The 22,900-nt window shown below is 33.9% G+C and overlaps 1 long non-coding RNA gene across 1 annotated transcript in view; it reads left to right on the forward strand.

Annotated features, from left to right (window-relative positions):
* LOC141572116 (uncharacterized) overlaps positions 1–22,900 on the forward strand; it is a 349,972-nt gene that overhangs the window by 31,127 nt on the left and 295,945 nt on the right. Inside the window, exon 2 of the long non-coding RNA XR_012497281.1 lies at positions 14,687–14,779. This is a non-coding gene — a long non-coding RNA (uncharacterized LOC141572116). The remainder of the gene's footprint in view (positions 1–14,686; positions 14,780–22,900) is intronic.

The following is a 22,900-nucleotide window of genomic DNA, read 5'->3' on the forward strand; positions in this document are numbered from 1 at the left end:
TCAATACACAGTTATTGGTACATACCATGCATCAGATTTCATACAAGACATTGAACATAAGAGAGATCAAGACTGATAGGGTCCCCGTACTGGCAGAGCTTAAGACATAGTAGTGACACAAAATAAATAAGTAAAGCAGTAAATAAGTACATGTTTACACATTGAAATTCATGTTACGAAGAGAATAGATATGAGGAAATAATAGAGGATAGTAAGACAAAACCTAATTAGGAAATGTGGTCAGGAAAAGCTCTTAGACTGAGATAAAATATATTAAAAAGTTGCTATGTAGTGTCTTGGGCTTGAGGTTGAGAGCTAATCCTAGGCATCCACATGGAGGAAGTAGAAGAGCTTGGTTCTTCTGAGAATTATATGGAAGGCTGTTTTTTTTGTGTGTTTTTTTGTTTGTTTGTTTGTTTGTTTTTAGTGTCGTGAATGAGGGGGAGAATGAAATGAGAATATCTTGGAGTGTCAGGAGACATATTGTTTAAGGTGCAATGGAAAACTATTAAATGTACAAACACTACTCGGTGCTTTGTGGGAGGTCTTTCCTTGCCTACTGATAATAATTTAGTTCACTTGAGTTAAAACACAATCTTATTTTCAGATATTAACAATATGAGATTTGAAACACACACACACACACAAACCCTTCATTTGTACACCCAGTTGATTCCTCTTTCCACCTCATTGCCAGGAGAGCTTAGGCTATTTGAGACTATTTGAGGTCGTACAGTAAAATCAGAATGTAGAGTCAAAATTCTAAGATGGCCCCTGAAGATTCCCAACCGTTGGTTGTTCACAAAAGATTCATGTAGATCCTGCTTTGAAGAGATTTTGCAGATGTAATTTAAATCCCAATTCAGTAGACTTTAAGATAGGGAGATTGTGTAGGGTTTGACCTAATCACATGAGCCTTTAAGAACAGTTTTTTTTGTCTGGTCCTATAAGAGCAAATCAGAAGTTTGAAGCATGAAGGGGCATTCAGTTTGCCACTGATGGCTTGATAATGAAAGGGGGGATATGAAAAGGACTTCAGAGGACATCTAGGAGTTAGGAGCAACTTCTACTCCACAGCCAGCAAGGAAATAGGGACCTCAGTCCTACAACAAGGTAATGAATTCTTGCAACAAGAATGGACTAAGCATGAGGATAGTTTTTCCCAGAGCCTCCAGATGAGAACTCAGTCCAGAGGACACCATTATTGGATACCTTAACCAGAGAACAAATTCATTCCATGTTAGACTTTTGACCCAAAAGACCTTAAATTAATAAATAGGTGTCATTTTAAGTTGTTAAATATGTGTCAATTTTTTATTTGGGAGTAGAAAACAGGGAGCATGATTTTGCTTCACGTTGGTCTTTCTATCCATGTCCTCTTCTGAGTAAACTGCTTCTGGCTTCTCTAGGTATTAGGCAGGGGATAAAGGTGGGTGGGAGATTAGAGAGGAAAGAGGAGGTGTTTTGAAAATAACCCAAGTCCAACTGTCTTCCCAGGCTCATGGGAAAACAAATCATTCTTTTTCTGCCAAATGGTGATACTGCAATTTGAAAGATGAAATATTCTGCCTTCTGACTTCTCCAGATGAAAAGCAGGCATCATTTTCTGTGATCATGTATTCTATAAACTCCAGAGGACACATGCCAGTTTTCCCCAGGAATTTTCTCACTGTCGTATACTCCCAGTGCACTATTGGAAATAAGAAATTGAAGGCTGTCTTTCCTTCCCAGAGGCTGAATGGGTTCCCTGGTCCAATTTCAATGTGTGTGTGGAGACTTCCCCACATTAAGAAGCCATTCTCAGATGCCAGCAGGGTGTCCTGAGATTTCAGCTCAGTTCTGGCACTACCTCTTCAGAGATAAAATTAGATTGCACAAAGGGCTTGGTCCCCCAAGACTGCCCTCTTCTCCAGATGTCAGTCATAAGCCCAGGCTATTACCTGTGCTCTGACCAAATGGTTACCAATTAAAGTTCCCCACGATCCCCTCCTCTGTTTTGATTATTGGCTACAACTCACGGAACTCAAGAAAATTTGTTTATTCACTAACAGTTTACTACAAATTAACTATTTACCACAAAGGTTATTAAAGTATACAAAACAGCCAGATGAAGAGATACACAGGGCCGGGTCTGTCCTCATGGATCTTGGGGCCCAGCAAGGCGATACGTGGAAGTGTTCTGGTTCCCCAGTATGGATGCTCTCCAAAAAGGTCCAATGAGCTGTCCTTTTGGGTTTTCGTGGAGGTTTCATTACATAGGCATGACTAAGTTATTGGCTATTGGTGATTGATTCAACTTCAAACCACTCTCCCCTCCCTTGAATTCAAGGGGTGAGACTGAAAGTTCCAATCCTTTAACCACATGGTTGGCTCCTATTGGCAGCCAGCCCCCACCTTTGGGTGAGGTCCCTAAGTCACCTCATTAATATAACAAGAAATACCATTGTTGTTCTCATCACGCAGGAAATTCCCAGCCATTTTGGAGTTGTGAACCAGAAAAAAAAAAACCAAAACAGAAAAAGAGAAGAAAATATATATATATATTCACAACATAACATAGCAGAGACACTTTCAATTTCTGTGAGTGATTCTTTTGGACCCTCCTCATTTTATAAGGGAATGCATTCCTCACCCTTTCCCAAGCAGAGGGAGGAGAAAGCCAGGACTTGTTCTCCATTCCTATGAATTCCTGTTAATCTTTAGCTTTCTCTTACATAAACTGGGGTTAGGTAATGAAAGGGGATACTGGAAAGATCAACAGAGTACTCTTAACAACTTGCAGGGACATTTCTAGATAATTTCTAGAGACTGTTGGAATATTGTTCTTAGATTTAGAGATTCTTTTGTGAATTCAGACTATGAGGTCTGACAATTAAAGTCGTGAACTTGTTGCAAAGATTTTGCTAAACTTTTTTGATATCAGAGGGATTATCCATTAGGAATTTGTACCAACTGAACAAACAGTTAACCAAGTTCCCTATTTGGAAGTGCTGAAAAAGCTGTGTGAAAAAGTTAGACAAAAAATGACCTGACCTTTTTGCCAACAGTTCATGGCTCTTGCATCACGACAATGCACCAGCTCATGAGGCACAGTCTGCGAGGGAGTTTTTAGCCAGTAAGCAAATAATTGTATTGGAACACCCTACTACTCACCTGATCTGGCCCCTAGTGACTTCTTTCTCTACCTGAAGATAAAGGAAATATTGAAAGGAAGACATTTTGATGACATTCAGGACATTGAGGGTAATATGATGACAGCTTTGATGGCCATTCCAGAAAAAGAGCTCCAAAATTGCTTTGAAGGGTGGACTAGGTGCTGGCATTGGTGCATAGCTTCCCAAGGGGAGTACTTTGAAGGTGACCATAGTGATATGCAGCAGTGAGATATGTAGCACTTTTTCTAGGAGGTGAACTTAATTGTCTCACCTTGTAAATTTATCATTTAAAATCCTATTATAATTTGTTTTCACTGAGAAGTAGCGCAATCTGATATTTTCGAAAGATCATCCTACTCGATTGTAAATATATTTCAGGAAGATGAGATTGGACCTGAAACATAAGTTAAGTGGCCTTTTGAGTAATCAAGCCTTTGCTATTTAATGGGTGGTTCATGGAATAGCAGAATGAATTATCCGAAGCTTGTAAGAAATGAGAAATCTCATGCCTTACACCAACATACTAAAGCAGAATATATATTTTAACAAGATCCCAGGTAATTTGTATGTTCACTAGAATTTGTGAAGGACTTGTCTAGATTAGATATGAAGGTTACTTCAGGTTGGGTAATGAGTGTGAAAATGAGAAGAGAACAGATACATGATACATTTTTGAGACAGAATTTTCTGATGACTTGAATGTGAAGAGTGAGGAAAAGAAACCCAGAATAATGACTTCAATTTCTAGCTTGAGAAGCATGATGGTGGCTCATGGCATTCGGGAGAGAAATATGCTTTGTGGAAAGGAAGGACAAAGGTTTCCATTTGGTCACATCAAGTTAAAATTGTCATAAAAAAGTCTTAATTGCTATACCTCAACTCGTCCCTGCTTCCTATTGCTATTACACCCTTTATCTTTTTGCTCCATTTTAATTCCCTAGGTGAAAAGGTATGACTAATCATCCTGAGTAGACCATTCCTATGGTTATCTTTTTTTTTTCTAAGCCAAAAACAAAAAAATCAAAGTTCTCTTTTCCTGAAAGTGCCATTATATTTATTTATTTTTCATTACTTATCAGTTCTATCCTGATAGTCATTATTTCATTAATGGTAACTGTTTCCTCTATTTCAGCTTCTATCTTCTATGAGCTAAAATCATTGCTCAAACAAGACAACACTGTTTCAGATCCTCATTTTAAAGAATGTTAGAATTTTAAAATCTAAATAACCAAGTGAGTATTCAAAAAAATAAAAGTAAAACAAAGCAAATATAAAACAAAATCACTTCTGTGTCTAACATAATCATCATTCTTTTGTACCGCTTTCAAAATCAATAACAACAGTACAAAATCAGTTCTATTCTATTTCTGAAAGGGTTAGTGGGCAATTTGTGAATACCCATTGGTAGAAGTAGGCAATCATCTCTAATTAGAATATATTAGACTGTACATCTTTTTAATTGCTATGTGCTTTCTGGCTTCTTGGTCAACAAAGAGATACTGATCCAATACCTAAATAACATAAATAATACATCACTATTGCTAGGGCAATGTCATTGGGAATAAATTTTGAGGCAAAACGTTATAAGGATTTTGTGATTTCCATGGTGGCTAAGGGAAAATTAAAAAGTGATTCTCTAAGGTAGGCTATGAGAAAGCTACAAAATACTATCAAATAACCCTTTTGATGTGCACTATTTTATTAATAATACTGTGCATTTAATGAGTTTTCCTCTGTGGGGGTTTCTTTCTTGTTTTGAGATACATTAAGAATAAGGATGAAAAAACTGGTACAAACAACATCACCATACTCACTTTTTTTTTCTAATTTAAAAGCAATCAAAAGTAAAAATACATTATTTAGGCCTAGTGCTAAATATTGCAGTATCTAGCATTTATAGGGGCACAATTCATATGTATCTAATTTAAAAAATGAGGAAGCAAAAGTACAGAGGGGCTAAGTAACTTGCTCAAGGTCATTCCACTATTAAGTAACAGTGCTGAAATTTAAACCGATGCAGTCTGGTTCCTGAACTGTATTCTTAACCTCATGCTAAAACTACCTCAGCTGGATAATACAAGAAACACACACACACACACACACACACACACCACGGACACACACACACACACACACCACACACACACACACACACACATTCTATACAAAAAGCAAGTATAGGATCATTTCATTGATATCACTTTTTTTCTTTTTAAAATGTTCAAAAAATAAAAAATAAATAAAATGTTCAGAGTTATTTGCATGTCACACAAGATAAACTTTCAAGATTATGACCATCAATCTCCCACTTTAGGAAGAAACATATAAACACATACAGTTTGCATGCTTTGAAATTATAAAATGAGAATTTTTAATCATGATTTAATGATTGTAAATAATACTAATGTAGCCATTTCCTTGGAGTCTTACCTGTTGATTAGATGCAATAAAAATCTTTGCAAATATTTTTGTTGAATAAATTCTACTATGGTAATTTGGTGGGGCTGGGATAACAGTGAGAAAATATGGTAATCTCCAATAGAGTTTAATAGAATTTTATTTTTTAATTTATATTATGTTTACTATGACTCCCAAAGTACAGAGTAAAGGCTGACCTAGGGTCATGTATATTACAGATATTAAGCAAATCTACCTCACAAAATATCTACTAAACTTGAGGCAATGGCTTCCTCCTACAAACCCCTTCTAAGTATACAGTGCTTCTCAGTGGGATCTCTGTTAGCACAATGGGTGGAAGAATTATTCTGCAAAACTCTCACAGATATGGCAGGGCATTTAACATCTATATTCCCTGGTCACTGCAAGCCAGTAATAACTAAAACTGCCCATATTTCCAAATGACCCATATTTCCAAATGACCCCTGACTGGGGAATTAGGGGAAAACAAGCGGTAACATTTCTACTACCTACTTCACTCTCCTCTCCTTCCCCATATACAACAGACCAATTTGAGTCATTTAAAAGAAGCGGGGAGAAGGTTTCTTAGGTAAAATTGAGAAAAAAATGAAAAGAAGCAAATGATAACATCTCTTCTCAAGAAATGCACTCACGATCCAGGCATTCTCCCTTGTAATGGATGCAGCTGGATAGAAACAGCATATTAACGGCCACTTTTGGACCATAACTTGATGGTGCCCCCTTTTCCAGTAGTTTGTTCTTCAAAGTGAATATCAAAGAAAGGGTGTATTGTCATGGAGTATCATCCAAATAAATTGTGCACAACAGCATCCCCACTTTTTGTCAAGGCTTCAGTCCTATCATGCCCCCTTTTGCCTATCTCTTTAAATTACTTTGCTTTTGTCCTTACCACTAGGTCTGGTGGTCACAGGTCACTCTTTGCTAGAGTTTGGGAACTTAATTCTTAGTAGGTGATTTGCTTCATCATAATTAGAGCATAGGAACACTTTGAGATATAAATATTTCCTCTTGTCTTCCAAGAAGTATAAAATTATCCTTACTTCAATGTCTATTTAAAACCCAAACCTTAAAACATAGTTTATATCTCAATTTAATCTAAACGTAGGCATATTCAGTGTGATTCTCAATTTAACTTTACTAATGTGAAATCATCATGTACAGAGTCTCAGTACAACTATTATCTACATAGCTTATACTAATCATGGGACAATATGTCCTTTTTTTTGTTATCTTGAACTGTTATTGAATGTTACTTAAATTTTCATAGGTTATAAGCACTCAGTAATCAAGAACCATGCTTTATTCTCTTTCTTGTGGTAGCCACAGTCCCTGGCACAAGGCCAGGAAAGAGAATGCTATTTGAAATATTTGTATTTCCCTTCATTTTTCAGACATGATATGCAAGAATTATCTTCTGTGAAATCTCTTCACTCTTTTGCACTTACCCAAAGCCAATTATTAAGACATCTATGCTTTATGTCAATAAGATATACAACATTATGATTCAACAGCCAACTTCATTATTAGCTTTTGCATTGTCAGTTTTTTGGTTTTGTTTTTTTAACAAATTGCTAACAGATAAAGTAATAAGAGTATTAAAAAATATATTGTCAGTAGGAGCTGTTTTGATTGAGGGCAAAAGGGAAGGGAGTTTATACATTTCCCAGAAATATTAATAATTAAGGATTCCCTTAAGTTATAGATGTCTTGTAGCTGAAGCCCCATTGTAAACTTTTTTTCTCTTTTAATTGCTGTGGCTTTTTTTGAGGTTTTATTATGCAACTTAGTCAGAGGTGTTATGCCAATTCAAGGTGTCTAAAATGCATTTATTGTGATGAGTTGGCACATGGTCATTTTTCAATTATGTTAATTTAGTTAAACTACTGATGATATTATAAGACTTCTTTTGTTTTTCATATATGAATCACAACTAAATCTGGAACTACTTAAAAACCTGCTTGCTTACAAAAAAAAGTATCATTAATTTGCATGAAGAGTATTTTTTGTAGCATTGCCTTATTATTTTAATTTTTAAAAAAGGAAAGTGATGTCCTAAATATCAAATGAATAAAGAGGAATTAATATTTCTGACTGTTAGGGACTTGCCTTAAGCAAAATGGTAAAAAGCCAAAAGGCATCAGTTGCACCTATGAAAACATATGTATTGGTGCTTAGGTACTTGTACTGATAGTTTCCCTGCTTGGGCCTGGCTCTGGTTCATGTGTCACATTCACATCTGATTTACCATATTACTATCAATGGTACCTGGTTTTGTGTCATATCTGGTCAGAATTCTCTTATTTTAAGAAACAAACTAATATATTAGCTAATGGCTTCACACAAAAATCCATTACACTATTCCAGAAACCATTATGTACTCTTCTGAGAGAAGTTTGGTAGAAACCTAACCATTTGTGCTTCCTTTCTCGGTAAATTTCAGGAACAACTACATGCCTTCCATACTCAATTCCATTTTTGAAGAATGTGACCAGAAACAGGGTCCTTCCTACAAGTGGTCAGGTTTTTTTGTCACCTGACTAGGCTAGCATGATATAACATATTGCATGGGAATCTGTACCCTAGCAAAGACAACCATTCCTAAGCTGGCTTGGGACAAAAATATTTCTCAGTGGTTCTGTCTCAAACTAGAGAATGACTGTTACAATCAGAATATATCTCTTGGGGAATTTGAGTATGAAGCGGAGAGAGAAAAAGGGAATCACAAATAGAAGGAAACTGTAGCCACTGAGGCAGAAATGTGGAAAGGAGGGAGAGTGAGTTATTTGGTTGTAGAGTCCCTAGAGCAGGGCTATTAGATGTTGTCTGTTGAGGGAAAGACATGCTGACTAAGTCACTAAGACTGATTTTGGTGCTCCAGAGCTACTGTTGCATCCTAAGTGACAAAATGCACTGATCAAATTTTCCTGCTGAGACACTTTCTTGGGTTTCCTTTCTTTCCATGTAGCTTTATAATAAATCCCTTTATATGAGGTAACCTCTGCAACACTATTCCATTATAATGTGTAAAATCTCAAATAATAAAATTCTTCCATTTGCTCCTTTCACCATTGCATAGGTTTTACAGCATCATTCCTAGAAACACATGTAATTTCATACCAGAGCTCAGAGAGCCTAGCTGGATCACTTTGGTTGCCTCTGTGCATTTCACCTATCTCTCAGATAGCCTATAACTTATAGTTCCAAAGTTCTGGTGCTTTAGATTAAGACATGTGCTTGTTTGTTTTAACTCAATATTGAGTATTCTAATGCACAATTATAGAATGATAACTGAGTCCATTACATGCTGCTTTTATCTTTATTCTTATTTCTAACTCTGTATAAATAATATTTAGTATAACTTTAAGGAATGTAGAATGTGTTTATTACTTCCTTTGGAAGCAGACACTGTCAGTGCCTTACCCATATCTCTTTGGCAAACCTTAGGTGGGTGCCATACATCTCCTCTGACAGCAGGAATATGCTCAGCCCTTCGCATGGAGCATGTGGAAGTACAGGAGACAGAACACACCCAGAAGCAGCTCTTAAGCAATAATGAATGAGAGTTGGCAAAGAGATAAACCAACTTCCTGGTCCCTCAAGTAATATCTTGCTTACTAAGACCTTATATTATCTTTCTTATTTTTTTCTATCCTCTTTCCCCACTACCCTACTGATACTTTATGGGATTGCTTCAAATATTCATCTCAGGGTCTGTTTCTGGGGAACCCAACTTAAGTTAGTTTGTTCCCTTTCAATGCAACTTTACAGTTGGAGTTTAGACAATGCTCCCATATACAAAAATGTATGCCATTCTTAAATTTTAAAGGTAATAAGTACATCTTTAGATAGTCTAAAATGAAGAGATATAGTTAGCAAATCATAGATTCTCTCTCACACTTAAGAAAATACTTCAATCACTAGCTTCACTAAAGTATAAATGCATGTAAATATACATCTTAGTACATCTATACTTTATAAATTTAAACGAGAATATGTAATTTCTAATTTATCGTCTAGAGAAGGATCATCTTAGCAGGATAACTAACTTTGCTATGCCTACTAAGATAGGTAGATACATACAGAGAGATAGTTATCTTCCTTAGTAGGTAAATTTTGTTCACACTTCACAATATTGTTTATAAAATGTTTCTATTTTAAATATCATTTAATATCATTAAGTTAAATTGTGTGTGTAATGAAGATGTTGTTATTAGTTTAAGTCACATGTCATTGTGAACATGTTTCTTTGATAGGTTTATTTATTTATTTATTACTTTCTTTTTTCTGTTGGGGTTTCAGGGGCAAAACCCATAATTAAAGAAATATAGGAAATAAATTTTCTGGAATTCTGAATAATTTTTTATTAACACTATTATAATCTGTAATGTAAATAGTATTATCCATATGTTATGTATGTGTTAAAACATTCATTGACTGACAAAATAAAGAAGATAGAAATTCACATTTAATTGTTTTGACAACTCATCTGCATTTAGCCTAAATCTTTGTTAAACTTGGTTTTATAAGAATAAGGACTGTTTTTTTTGTTTGTTTGTTTTGTTTTGGTTTGTTTTTTGTTTTTTATTTTTATTTTTTCTGATTACTAGCTTTTTAACACATGCAGAGGAAGGGCTTCCTTTTCAACTTCTTGTGCTGGAAGTATTGTATGAATACTTTATTATTTGTCAACGGATTGGCCTCTGTTTCCTATTTAAAACATTATGTCTTCCAGAAATATAGCTAGAGGCAGTTTGACATGGGCACATCTCTTGCTGCCTACAGTAATAAGCAATACCAAATGAAGACAGGTAAAATGTGACATCACAAGAGCAGAATATCAGAATGAGCATTCTAAGGCAAATATTACATTTATAGCTCTCATTTCTAGTAACAAATAATGTCAACAAGAAGCTCAATTATTTTTGCTCAAATTGGAAAATACAAAGTGAATAAAATACTTTAAAAATAGTCTTATTTGGGGAAACAATATTGCCTATAACTGAAAAACTGAAGGTAAGTGTCAGATTTTGACAGCATATTTTCCAATATACCTTTTCAAACGTAAAATCTAATCATGTTCTCTCTTTCCCATGCCATTTAATCCCTCTCCTTGATATATACTGCTTTCCCAAATACTATAATGAAAACCAGAGTTCATGGCAGAACTCAAGCCTCTCTGAGCTCCCTTACCTCTCATTAGTTGAACCCAGCTTTGTCAAATTTTATTCTTTCAGCCCTCTCCTGTGGCTCCAGTAAAATTCAGACATCTATTGATATAAAACATGTAAAGGAAATAGCAGGGTAATTTCATCCCAAAAGAAATATAGTGCAGATTAATAATATATTGGGGACATGTGGCCAGGTCAGCCAGTTATTTATCCTTTGGGCTAAGCTATTTTATTTAGAAGTCGGCGGAAATAAAACAATAGCATTCTACATAGAATAATTCATTTACCATCACTAGTTTCTGTGTTAAAAAATAAAATAATATAACTGAAGAAAATTATTCTGCATTTCCCCCTTTTGATTTGCATTTGTTTGAAATTCACCTGATAGAGATTTGAAATAAAATGGAAAATATTTTGAAAAGTACTGAAGTCAGTTTCCATATGAAATAATAGAATATAATTTCTAATAATTAAACATCTCTAAAAATAGAATAGGCTGCCTAGTGAGTCAGAAAAAAAAAAAAAAACTGCCAAGAGAAATTTTTAAAGCACATCTCATATATACTATAGAAAAAAGGACCCTGTTTTTGTAAATCTGTGCCTCCCCACCCCCTACCCATAGAACCTTTTCTTCTGGAACCTATCATCATATTCCTTTTAAAATGTATGGGTATATTTCTTAATTACCAAGATGTACCTAAAGAGTTGGTTATATGCTTTATTTATGTTTTTCATCACAGAGCCTTGCTTATACCAGACTTGCATAAATATATTTAATTTACTTATTGTAATATTAGTGTATATTATTTATACACTAAATTATCAGATAATACACATTTATCAGATAATATTCTGTACCCTTAGTATTGATTATTTCATTGAATATTTTGAAAATCCTGTAAGGCAGGTACTATTTTTACCTATTTTCATCAAAGAAAATAAGCATTAGGGAGTTTAAGTGAATGCATGTATGAATAAGACATAAGTCAATTAGTAAATAAACATATGGATAAATGAATGTATAAGTGGGAAGTTGGACTAGATGTGCATGAACATAAGAGCTTTATATTCTATATCTATGAATATGAAAGCTAAATATTAAAGTTTAATGAACGATTATATCTGTATTATCCTCACCACCCCTTTAATTTCTCTTTTTAACATCCTTTGCATTGCTTCTCACAGGTGTCATACATCAATAATTTCATCTTTATTGCTACAAAAATTAAAGAGAGTAGAGAGTGCAGAGATAAATTATGTAGAAATTAATATAACATCTACATATTCACATTTACTAACAGACTTGGCTTTACTCCCAATTAAATTCCTTTCAGTAAACATTTAATGGGCCTCTGCAAGATACTGAATAACACAATGAAACATTCTTATTACTTAGAGTTGTAGTTTGCAGACTCATTGAAATGGTCTCTCTTGGAGTTGTATGTGACATCAAATAGCCCTGCTGATTTGTTTTTTATTGGATTACTAGTTGCTTGGTATTATTAAACAGTAAGAAAATGATTCTCTGTTGAAGACCAGTGTGATATCCATTGACATAATGGAAAATAATGTAACTGTTAATCTACCCCTAAGGAGGCTTTAGATATTTTTATTTTTCCTGTGTTATTAAGCATGTGATATTGTAATTTTATACTTGGAGGAAAAGTTACATATGATTTTTGAAGGTTGTATTTTTTGTCAAGTGTTATTGTTATTTTCTTTTTCTAATCTCAGAAGGAACCATAACATTATTTGAAGGGGAAGGAAATATTTAGAAACACCAGTTGTAATTCAATGGGAGCAGACTGAAATTTGGCAGAAAATTGACTTTTTATTGAATGCCTTAATGTAATAACAATAAGATCAATAAGTGTTGGTTCTGATTATCTGTTGAAACCATTACAATATAAAATAAAGATACAAATTGAGACCTCTGACACCTTAAGCATTTTTATTCACTCCCAGTGGTATTTTGGAAAAATCAGAGCTTTATATTCTGAATTCACAATACTGTTTCTTATTTGACCTGTGAACTGATTTTATTTCTTAAGCTCATTGAGTCTCTGGTTTTTCATCTCTCAGTTGGAAAATATTTTGCACTTAATGAGGCTGGCATAAGCATCAGATAATGAATGTAAGATGCTTAGCACAGTGCTAGATATGTAGGTTATGTACATAAGTAATATACATTTTACTCTTATTTTTCAATTATTTCTACCACTCACTAATTCAACCTTCCATGAATCTTATTTTTGGTAGACCACTTCACAATAATGATACTCTCTTATGAATCTTTTTTATAGTTTAAAATCTGTGCCACATGTATTTAATTATTATTTAATTATTAGTCTCAATTTTCTTATGAATTATTTATAATGGTTTCATGTGCACTGAACTTTAGGCATAGAAGAGAGTGCATAATTTTGAGGCACAAAAATAATTGGCCAAGATTTATTAAGTGTGTGATCTCTGATAAATTATTTAATCTCAGTTTACTCATCAGTGAAGTAATATTGCTCCATTGGATTTTTATGGTAAAGTTAGTGAACTCCTCAAGTAAAGTACCTAATCTCCTGTAAGTACTCAATATTCATTAGCGTCTTTCTCTCCCCTCCCCTCTCCCCTAACCCCCCTTTACTCAACCAGTATTTTGCTCCTTGGAGACAATAACCAGATCTTATTTGCCATGGTAAAGTTTTACAAATTAATTTGTCTTTGTGCAGTGATCTAATTTAACCTTCTCTAAGGCAATGCTTTTAAAACTTCAGTGAGCACATAAATCTCCTGAGAGTCTTAAAAAAATGCAAAGCAGATTCAACAGGTCTGAAGAGGGGCCTGAGATTCTGCCCTTCCCAGGTGAAGCCCATGCTGCCTCTCCCAGACCACATGTTCTATAGCATGCACTAAACTATGCTGGAGGAGGTAATTAGAGGAAACGACTGCTGTTTGATCGCAAGCTTGAAACGGGCAATTGGAGGCTCCTCACCCATCCCTTTTCCATAGAATGTAAGTTTTGTGCACCATTCCCACAACAAGAGCAATTTTCAAGGACTCAGCCTTGGGAGAGTAATGTGTTGTTGAGACCATCTGAACTGAATATGTGGCTGAACCCTGTTAAGGCCTCTATATAAACTTTTAAATTTCTGGAGGCTGGTGTGGAGATCTACTTGTCTTATGGCTGCCCAAGACAAGCCTTGTATATATGTTCCCTTGCTTATGAAACCTATCACCTACCGATCTGGGATGGTCTGCCTCTTTCTCCATTCACTTACTACCTTCCATGTCTGGGGTCTAGTTTGTGAACCAAAAAACTATTATAAATGGGGCCAGAAATCTGTTGTAGTTTAAAAGCCATTCTAATGATAGAATAAGTAGAGGGAAATAACAAACAAACAAACAGAAAGAACAAGATAGTGCAGTAGTAAGCATTGCAAAATGATTTGTTTGCACATAGTCATTTTGATGTGATTTCAAAAGTTTTACAGATTCTGTTGTTATTTTTGTTGTTCCAAAGACTGTAATCCACTTTCCCAACAGGTTTCACATTTCTGTATATGATAGACCTTTCCTTGTATAACTTTTGCTTTAAGTACCTGTTAGACACCTTTTTTTAAATTTCTGGGTCCCTTCAACCTCTTTTAGCTTGGGGTCTTTCTCCTGGGTTTGTTCTTAGGACCTAGTAACTGTGAACCTCTTCTAGCCTGAAGTCCCTGGAAGACGCAGTCTGCTGACAGCCCAGGTGCAAGCACTTTATTTGTAAACACACTCCCAGAAACAAAGAATAAGGAAAAAATAAGAATGAGACAGGGAATGAGGGGAAAAAAGAATAAAGGGGAGTGTGTTTCCAAGCTGTACACAGCTCTGTAACAAGCAGTTGTTGTGAGTATTCTGAGAGGATGTATAAACTATTGTTTCTTTGAACAGACCATCCTGGGAGAGAAAGGAATTGTTGCTGTGGCTTTGCCCGCCAGATTTCAGAAGTAAGGCAAGTGCAAGAACCAAGGTGGCATGAAATGAGTGAGTACAGTGCCCATTCTTGGTTTGACTAATGTGGTTTCTGGTTTCTTCACTAATATGTTGCCTACTCTGATCTCTTAACCACTCCTACTCAACTCCCTAAAGTATAAAATACGACAATATATTTAATATTATAATTGCATTTTCTCCTTAGATAATACATAGCTAAATGCTTACATGCATGAATTGTCAGGTTCTGAAGCAGAAATTGTTTTTCTTATATTTTATGGGGTGGCATAAAATGGCTTTCAACATGCAGAATATTAGAAAAAATTGAGAGTATTTTATGAAACCCTATGGTAAATAGAGGCTGCGTTTATCTTCGTGTTTTCAAAGAATTGTAGTCACAGGCATGAGAGCAACATTTTCCTAGGAGATAATAACTGTATTCTATTCTTATGCTGTTGATTGCAGAGTTGAATTAATGGAATGTGAAAATTTATTTAATTAGGTAATACGGTATTTAGTTAGATTATTTTCTTAGTTTTTGATAATGATAATTCTAATGTCTCTCATTAGTGATAACTATTGGTTATAATCAGGGCATAAATGTTTCTAACGGAACTTTAACTATGTTTTTTAGTGACTAAGCCATTTAATTTAGTGACTGAGCAGTGCTTGACATGGAACAGACAACTCCAATTATTAGAAAACTGAAAGCTTTATTCTGTGTTTAGAAGTGGTTGGTTATTTATTTATGTATTTATTTATTTACTTATTATTAATATTATTTAGAAACAATCTCTTTTATTCCCGTTAAGTCAGTGCATACTCCTGAGCAGCCAACTAATCCCTCAGTTATAAAGGGGGTGAGTGACTTGTCCTCCCTAGGATTTAGCAGACACTGTATAGAATCAAGGAGATGACTTTTTTCTCCTTATAGAATATTTTTGAGGAGCAACATTTTCATGATAATAATTATACCATAAAATAAATACATGATAAAGGATTAAAAAAAGAGTTGGTCTACAAGTAAACTGACAATAATTCATCTCTACTTTTATTTTTAAGTATTCTGAATATTCTTATGTGCTGATTTATGAAGTCAGTCACAAATGTAATCCAGACTATAATATTTAGGATATTTGTTTTATATTACCTATTTACTCATGACATTTAAAAAAAATAATGGAAAAATAATAAAGTCCTGAAGAGAAAAATCACAGAACTACAAATGGCCTCTAAACAGATATAAATTTAATTTTACCAGTCATTGAGTGACAAATGGGCAAAAAAATATCAGCCACAAATAACAACAACAAAAATTCTAATTTCCATATTGGAAGAGTTTTTGATGGTTGGATGTGGGGAAATTAAAACTTCAAATGGAGCTAATGGTAGTGTAAATTGTTTTAGCCTTTTTAGCAGGAAATTCACAGTGCACATTAAAAAAATCTTAAAATTGTCTCACTTTTTATCCTAGTAGACAGTATTCAACAGTAGAGTTTATCTACCAGGATGTTAGTTACCTTTTTTTTATTATTATTATTATTAACAGTAACATTTTGGAGATTACCAAGATTTGAGTAGCAATAGGAAATTAATAATTGGGGTATTCCATATAATAAAATACAGGTTTCCCCCACTATTTGAAAGCAGAACATCCCTATGAAAGCTTTCATAACCCAAAATGGCACAAAGATAAAAAGCAATTAGCTAAATGCTATTTTCATTTTCCACCTTTTTTCTTTTTCATAAAAGGGAAAATTCTTTTCAGATTTCTTTCAGTTAGTAGAAACAGGTAGTAATTAATGTAGGTCTTTTGTAAAAGCAAAACGGTGTAACACAAACTTTCAAAAAGTGGTGATACCTGTACTATAGTATAAAAATGGATTGTGTAGTACAATATTTAATGAAATGAAAATGTATTAAATTTTAGCAAAAAGATATTAAAATTCTATATATTTTCATCCTTGATGTCAAAGTTATGTACAAAAATGCAATGTTAATTATTAATTTGTCAATTCATTAATTGAACAAATATTTATTAACTACCTATTATGTGTCTTATCCATACATGATGAAATTATGGGTTCTTTGTTATTTTCAACATTTTCTAAATTGTCTATAATAAACATGCATTTTATATTTCTTTCATAATACAGAAACAATATGTATAAATTGAAAGAATAACTTTAAGATTATCTTAGTTTATGTTTTGAACTACATTAGGTTTTAATTATATGAAATTGAGGGTGTGTTAGCCAGTCTCCAAAAGTGGCCTTCCAATGGGGCACACCTCCCAGTATCCATACCCATATTCATAAATAGTTTCTTACACTTGAATCTGTTGTTATTTTGTAATTTGCTTTTGACCAGTAGAATGTTGTGTTAGTGATAACGTGGTACTTCAGAGTAAAATTCATAAGAAGCTTGCAGCATCTATCTGAGCCTCTTATAATCCTTGTTCTTGGGTCTTTCCTTCATGAGATGCTCTTTTTTGTAACCCAGCTGCCATGCTGTGAGAAACCCAGACCACATGAATGGCCCAGTGTAGGCCCTCTAGTTGATAGCCCCCGTTCAACTTTGAGGCCAAAAGCCAGCATCAACTGTCAACCATGTAAATGAACAGTGTTAAATACCCAAGCCAGTTGAGCCTTCAAATAACCGTAGCTCCAGGTGACAGCTGGATAAAATGGCATGTAAGACCCCGAAAGAGCTACCTAGATGAGATCAGTCAACCCACAAAACCATGAAAGGTATTAATACATTTTTTTGTTAAATCATTAAGATTTGGGGTGGTTTGTTATTCACTAACCAGAACAGAAAACCTCTGAAGCTAAAATACTATTTTCCCGAAAATAAAACCTAGCTGAACAATCAGCTCTAATGCATCTTTTGGAGCAAAAATTAATATAAGACCTGGTATTATTTATTATATTATATTATATTGTATTATATTATATTATATTATATTATATTATTATATTACGCTATATTATATTACATTGCATTATATTATATTATATTATATTATATTATAGACCCGGTCTTATAGTAAAATAAGACTGGGTCTTATATTACTTTTTGCTCCAAAGGACACATTAAAGCTGATTGTCCAGCTAGGTCTTATTTTCAAGGAAGCACGGTATTAAGCTTTTTGTGGCTTAATATAATCTGTCTTCTAAGTGCCTCTTAAAATAGATCTAATGTTGCCTCTCTCTGACAGTGTTCTAACTGTTCAGATTCACGTCGAAAAGTACTTTCTGCATGTATGCAATGCTTTTCTCATGTCTCCCTCCTACCTTACCCTCAAACTGAGTATTTGTATCTATTACTGAATATTCTGTAGGTCTTAGAAATGTTCAGATTTACTGAAGGACAATTTATGAAGTAGAGAAGGGCAAGTTTTTTGAATCCCTTCTGTTCTGATTATCCCTTTGGCTTTCTTTTTGAGTACTCTTTGAGAGTAGCCGCTCCTCCCTTCTACTTCCCAGACTCTGTCTTATCTAACTTGCAGAAGTGAAAATCAAACCTTATAATTATGCATCTAAAAGGAAAATCTTTATCTCTTGCTTTGTCACATTTTATTTATTTATTGTACTTCAGTGTGAGCTGGGGAAACAAATTGACCCTCAGAGTAAAAGTAGTAGAGCTAAGGATAAAGAAAGTACACAGACAATACTCAGGTTAATATTTGAGATATAATTTTGCCACAGTATATATTTTCTTGAAATAAGAGGTAACCTCTATAGTCTCCTTGACTCTTTTTTCCCTCTTCTCCTTTACTTTTTAAAATTAAATGTATTAGTGTAACACTGGTTAATAAAATTATAAAGGTTTCAAGTGTACAATTCTATAATACATTATCTATATATTGTATTGTGTGTGCACCACCCAGAATCAAATTTCCTTCTGTCACCATATATTTGACCCCCTTTATTCTTTTCTAACTCCCCGTGCCCCCTTCCTTCTGGTAACCACTAAACTGTTTGTATCTATGAACTTTTATCTTGTTTGTTGTTTTAAGTTTTTTTATCCCACATAGGAGTGAAATCATATTGTTCTTGACTTTTTCTCTCTGACTTATTTCACTTACCATGATAATCTCAAGATTTATCCATATTGTAGCAAATGACAGTATTTCATCTTTTATTATGGTTGAGAAATATTCCTTTATATGTACCACATCTTCTTTATGAAATCATCTATTGAAGGACACTTCAGTTGTTTCTATGTCCTGGCCACCATGAATAATGCTGCAATAAACATAGGGATACATGTATCTTTACAGATACATGTTTTCAAATTTTGGGGTAGAATAAGGCTGGAGTAATCACACTCCCTGACTTCAAATTACACTACAAAACAACAATAGTAAAAACAGCATGGTATTGACAGAAAAATAGACACACAGACAAATGGAACAAAATTGAGAACCCAGGAATAAACCCACATATGTATGGGCAAATTATTTTTAGCTAAGGAACCAGAAACATACAATGAAGAAAAGAAGGCCTCTTCAATAAATGGTACTGAGAAAATTGAAAAGCTACATGCAAAAGAATGAAATTAGATTGCTATCTGTCACCATATAGTGAATTAATTCAAAATGGATTGTAGACCTAAATATAAGACTTGAAATAATAAGTTGTATAGAAGAAAACATAGGTCCTAAAATTGTGGGCCTTGGTCTTAGAGAGGATTTTATGAATTTGACCTTAAAGTCAAGGGAACTAAAAACAAAAATAAATGAATGGGACAATGTCATGCTAAAAACCTTCTGTACAACAAAAGAAAACATCAACAAAACAAAGAGGCAACCAACCGAATGAGAGAAGATATTTGTAAACAATGTCTCCGATAAGGGGCTAATATCCAAAATATAAAAAGAACTCATAAAACTCAACAGCTATAAAACAAACAATCCTACTGAAAAATGTGCAGAGGACCTGAACAGACACTTCTCCCAAGAAGAAATACAAACAGCCAACAGATATATGAAAAGATGCTCAACTTCACTAGCTATTATGGAAATGCAAATCAAAACCACAATGAGATACCACCTCAGGACTGTTAGAATGGCTATCATCAACAAGACAAGCAATAACAAGTGTTGGAGAGGTTGTAAAGAAAAAGATACCCTCATACCCTGCAGGCTGGAGTGTAAATTGGTATACCTGCTATGGAAAATAATATGGAGGTTCTTCAAAAAAGTAAGAATAGAATTACCATATCAGTGAGCAATACCTCTTCTGGGTATCTATGTTCTCCTTTACTTTTAACAGGCAAAAATTCTTCAAGGCTCAGTTCTCAGACATTTTCTCTTCTCTTCTTCATTCTCAATGACTTCAAATACCTTATATACATGGCAATATACATGGCAATGAGGAGTGTGAAAAGGTCCAAATGGGACCTTTCCTCTGAATTTCAGATTCATATTAAACTATTTTCCACACTTCTATTTGAATGCGTAAAGAAAACACCAACCATATCTTAATTCCAAAATTCCCACTTCCCCACACCCATCAACCACCAGCACAACCAAAGTTTCTCCTCCTGAATAATTAGCACTTTTATTAAACAGCAATTTTGTTCTTCCAGTTGTCAGGCCATTCTTGATTGTACTTTTGTTTTGCCTCACATATAGGCATCCTAATTGATTTTCATCATTCCGTGTTTGCCTCTACACACGTAACTCTCTCCATAAAATGCAAGTAACATCAATAAGCTCACTCCTCTGCTTAAAACTCTTTGAGAGTTCCTTTTTCTCTGAATAAATACCATTATCTTTATAATAGGTCTAAGGATCAATTTAATTCTGATTGCCACTGTTTCTGTAACATTCCCCCTCTATGCCTACCCCTCATCCATCCCTTAATTTGACCAATGGTTGTACAAAGCCAAGTGTTCCATTAATTTATCTTATACTTAAGGAGAAGTCAGTCAGTCTTTTTAATAAGTGAAACTACACCATATACACATTATTTCAACTTTATATAGGCTTTCTACTTATCGTATTATTCCTGATTTTTCTCTGTTATTTTAGGTTTTATGTGTTATTTAATATGATTTGTGGGTCATGTTTTGGGTCCGTGAGGGCTCAGAAATGTTTCCATATAAATTAATGGTAATCGCTTCTTTGCTTTTTGCCATTTTAGCTTATGAAAGATTTCATAGGAAAACTCTACTTTTGGATAGTGGTGGAAACCTGCATGTGTATGTACCTATATGTGTATGTACTTATATGTGTATTTACCTATGTGTGTGTTACTTGTATGCGTGTACACAGTGATAGAGAAATCAATAGCAACACTATCAAAATGTATCTTTAAAGTGTTTTACTAATTCTAGAGAGAGAGATTGTGAAAAGGGAAGTATGAAACACCCATCTAATTGGAATAACAGTGCACTGAGTATTTAGAAAGTTTTGGTTTATGTGGGAAGAGATTTAATGGAAGAGAGGTCATGAAATGAAAGATTAATTTTGGGGGTCTTCAAAAGGGCTTTTAATTGAAAATAGATTTAGGGTGAACTGCTTTTGAATATAAGTGACTAACTTTAATGTTTGCAGTTGATACATATTTAGAAAACAATAATTTAAAAATGAAGTTTAATATTTGATTCACGAGCCACTTTAATGTTTGTTCAACAGCTACTTGTGTTCAGTGAACAGCTGTACAGGACTTATAAAAATGCAGAACCTAAGATTACTACCACTTTGCATGATATGGACAGAAACAGTACTAGATCATCCAAATCAGCCAGTTAATGTAAAACAGCAAAAACTCACTTAGAGTAAGTGTTTTAACTAAATGCTACTTAAATATTATAATCAGACTCAATAATTTCATAGAATTAATCACTGTGAATTCAGTTATTTTTGGTCAATACATGAAACAATCAAATAACTTTATAGTAAAAATAAAGATTTGCTTAGAAACTCCTACATGGTAATAATTTCAAAATCATCATTCCCTAATTTTTCATATTTCATGTTTTATTTTAAAATCATTTACATACATATATACAAGCCTGATATCAAGTAATATACTTGAATAGAGTATACTGTATAAATTATTTTGCTGTGTTTATTTATTATTGTAAGGTGATACTGCTATATTACAAAGTTTTTTTCCTAATATACTTTATTTTTTTATGTAAATCCAAAAAGTGCTTTTATGATTGAGATAGCTTAAAAAAAACACAAAAAAAACTTAGAAATACTTTGCAAATAAATCCACAAAGCTACTGCAATGTGTTAGACATATCTAAATATCAATGGGTTTAAAGTAAAGAAAACTTTGCTCTATGGGAAAATGCAAGTTTTGTAAACTGTGCACCAACCAACTTAGCACCCTGATTTTTGTCAACTAACTCTCATATTTATGATATTCATGAAAAGGATTGTTAACTGAGACACATACGCATGCATTATAAATGCTGTAAAATCAGAGAAAGAAAGAGCATAGCTCCAAAAATGGACTTAGAAAAGGAAGAAAAGGATAAAATTTTGAGTGCAGAATATAATCAGAGTTTTGGAAAATTATGAGAAATTGAAAGTGATCTGCCATATAAATATTTTTCCTTATAAAACTTGAAGTGTATTGGTTTAAATAACACTAGGACACAAATCTGATTAAATATCTCCGTTATAATGTCAGCTAAATTCATCTGATTAAAAAAAAAAAATTCTTAAACCCAGCCAGTGGCCTAATTCAAATAAAGAAGGGAATAGTGATATTTTGTATAACAACTTTAAAATTTACATTTTCTTTTCATTTCCTTCTACATTCAGGGTCTCTTTTCATATACACATTTTGACTTCCTGCTGCTGTGGCCATTATTTATCCAAATGGATCCAAGTGGAGGGAACAACTTCCTAAATATATAATTAGAGTGGCCATACCTTAGGTGCTGTGCTTGAACTGAAAATGAATTCCTAATAAATCAGGGTGGAAACTGAAGGGATTCTAATGCAAACATTTTTATAATCCATGGTAACCTTTTCTGCTGCCTCGCTCCATTTCTTTCCTTTTCCCTCTCTCCTTCCCACTGTTCCCTCTTTTCCTTTCTCCTTCTTTCTTCCTCCCTTCCTCCCGCCTTCCTTCCTCCTTTTTCTCTCCCTCCCTTCCTTCCTTCTTTCCTTCCCTTCATCACGTCTTTTTTTTATACAACCTT

The sequence above is a fragment of the Rhinolophus sinicus genome, linkage group LG06, assembly GCF_036562045.2.
Source record: "Rhinolophus sinicus isolate RSC01 linkage group LG06, ASM3656204v1, whole genome shotgun sequence".
Classification (NCBI taxonomy): Eukaryota; Metazoa; Chordata; class Mammalia; order Chiroptera; family Rhinolophidae; genus Rhinolophus; species Rhinolophus sinicus.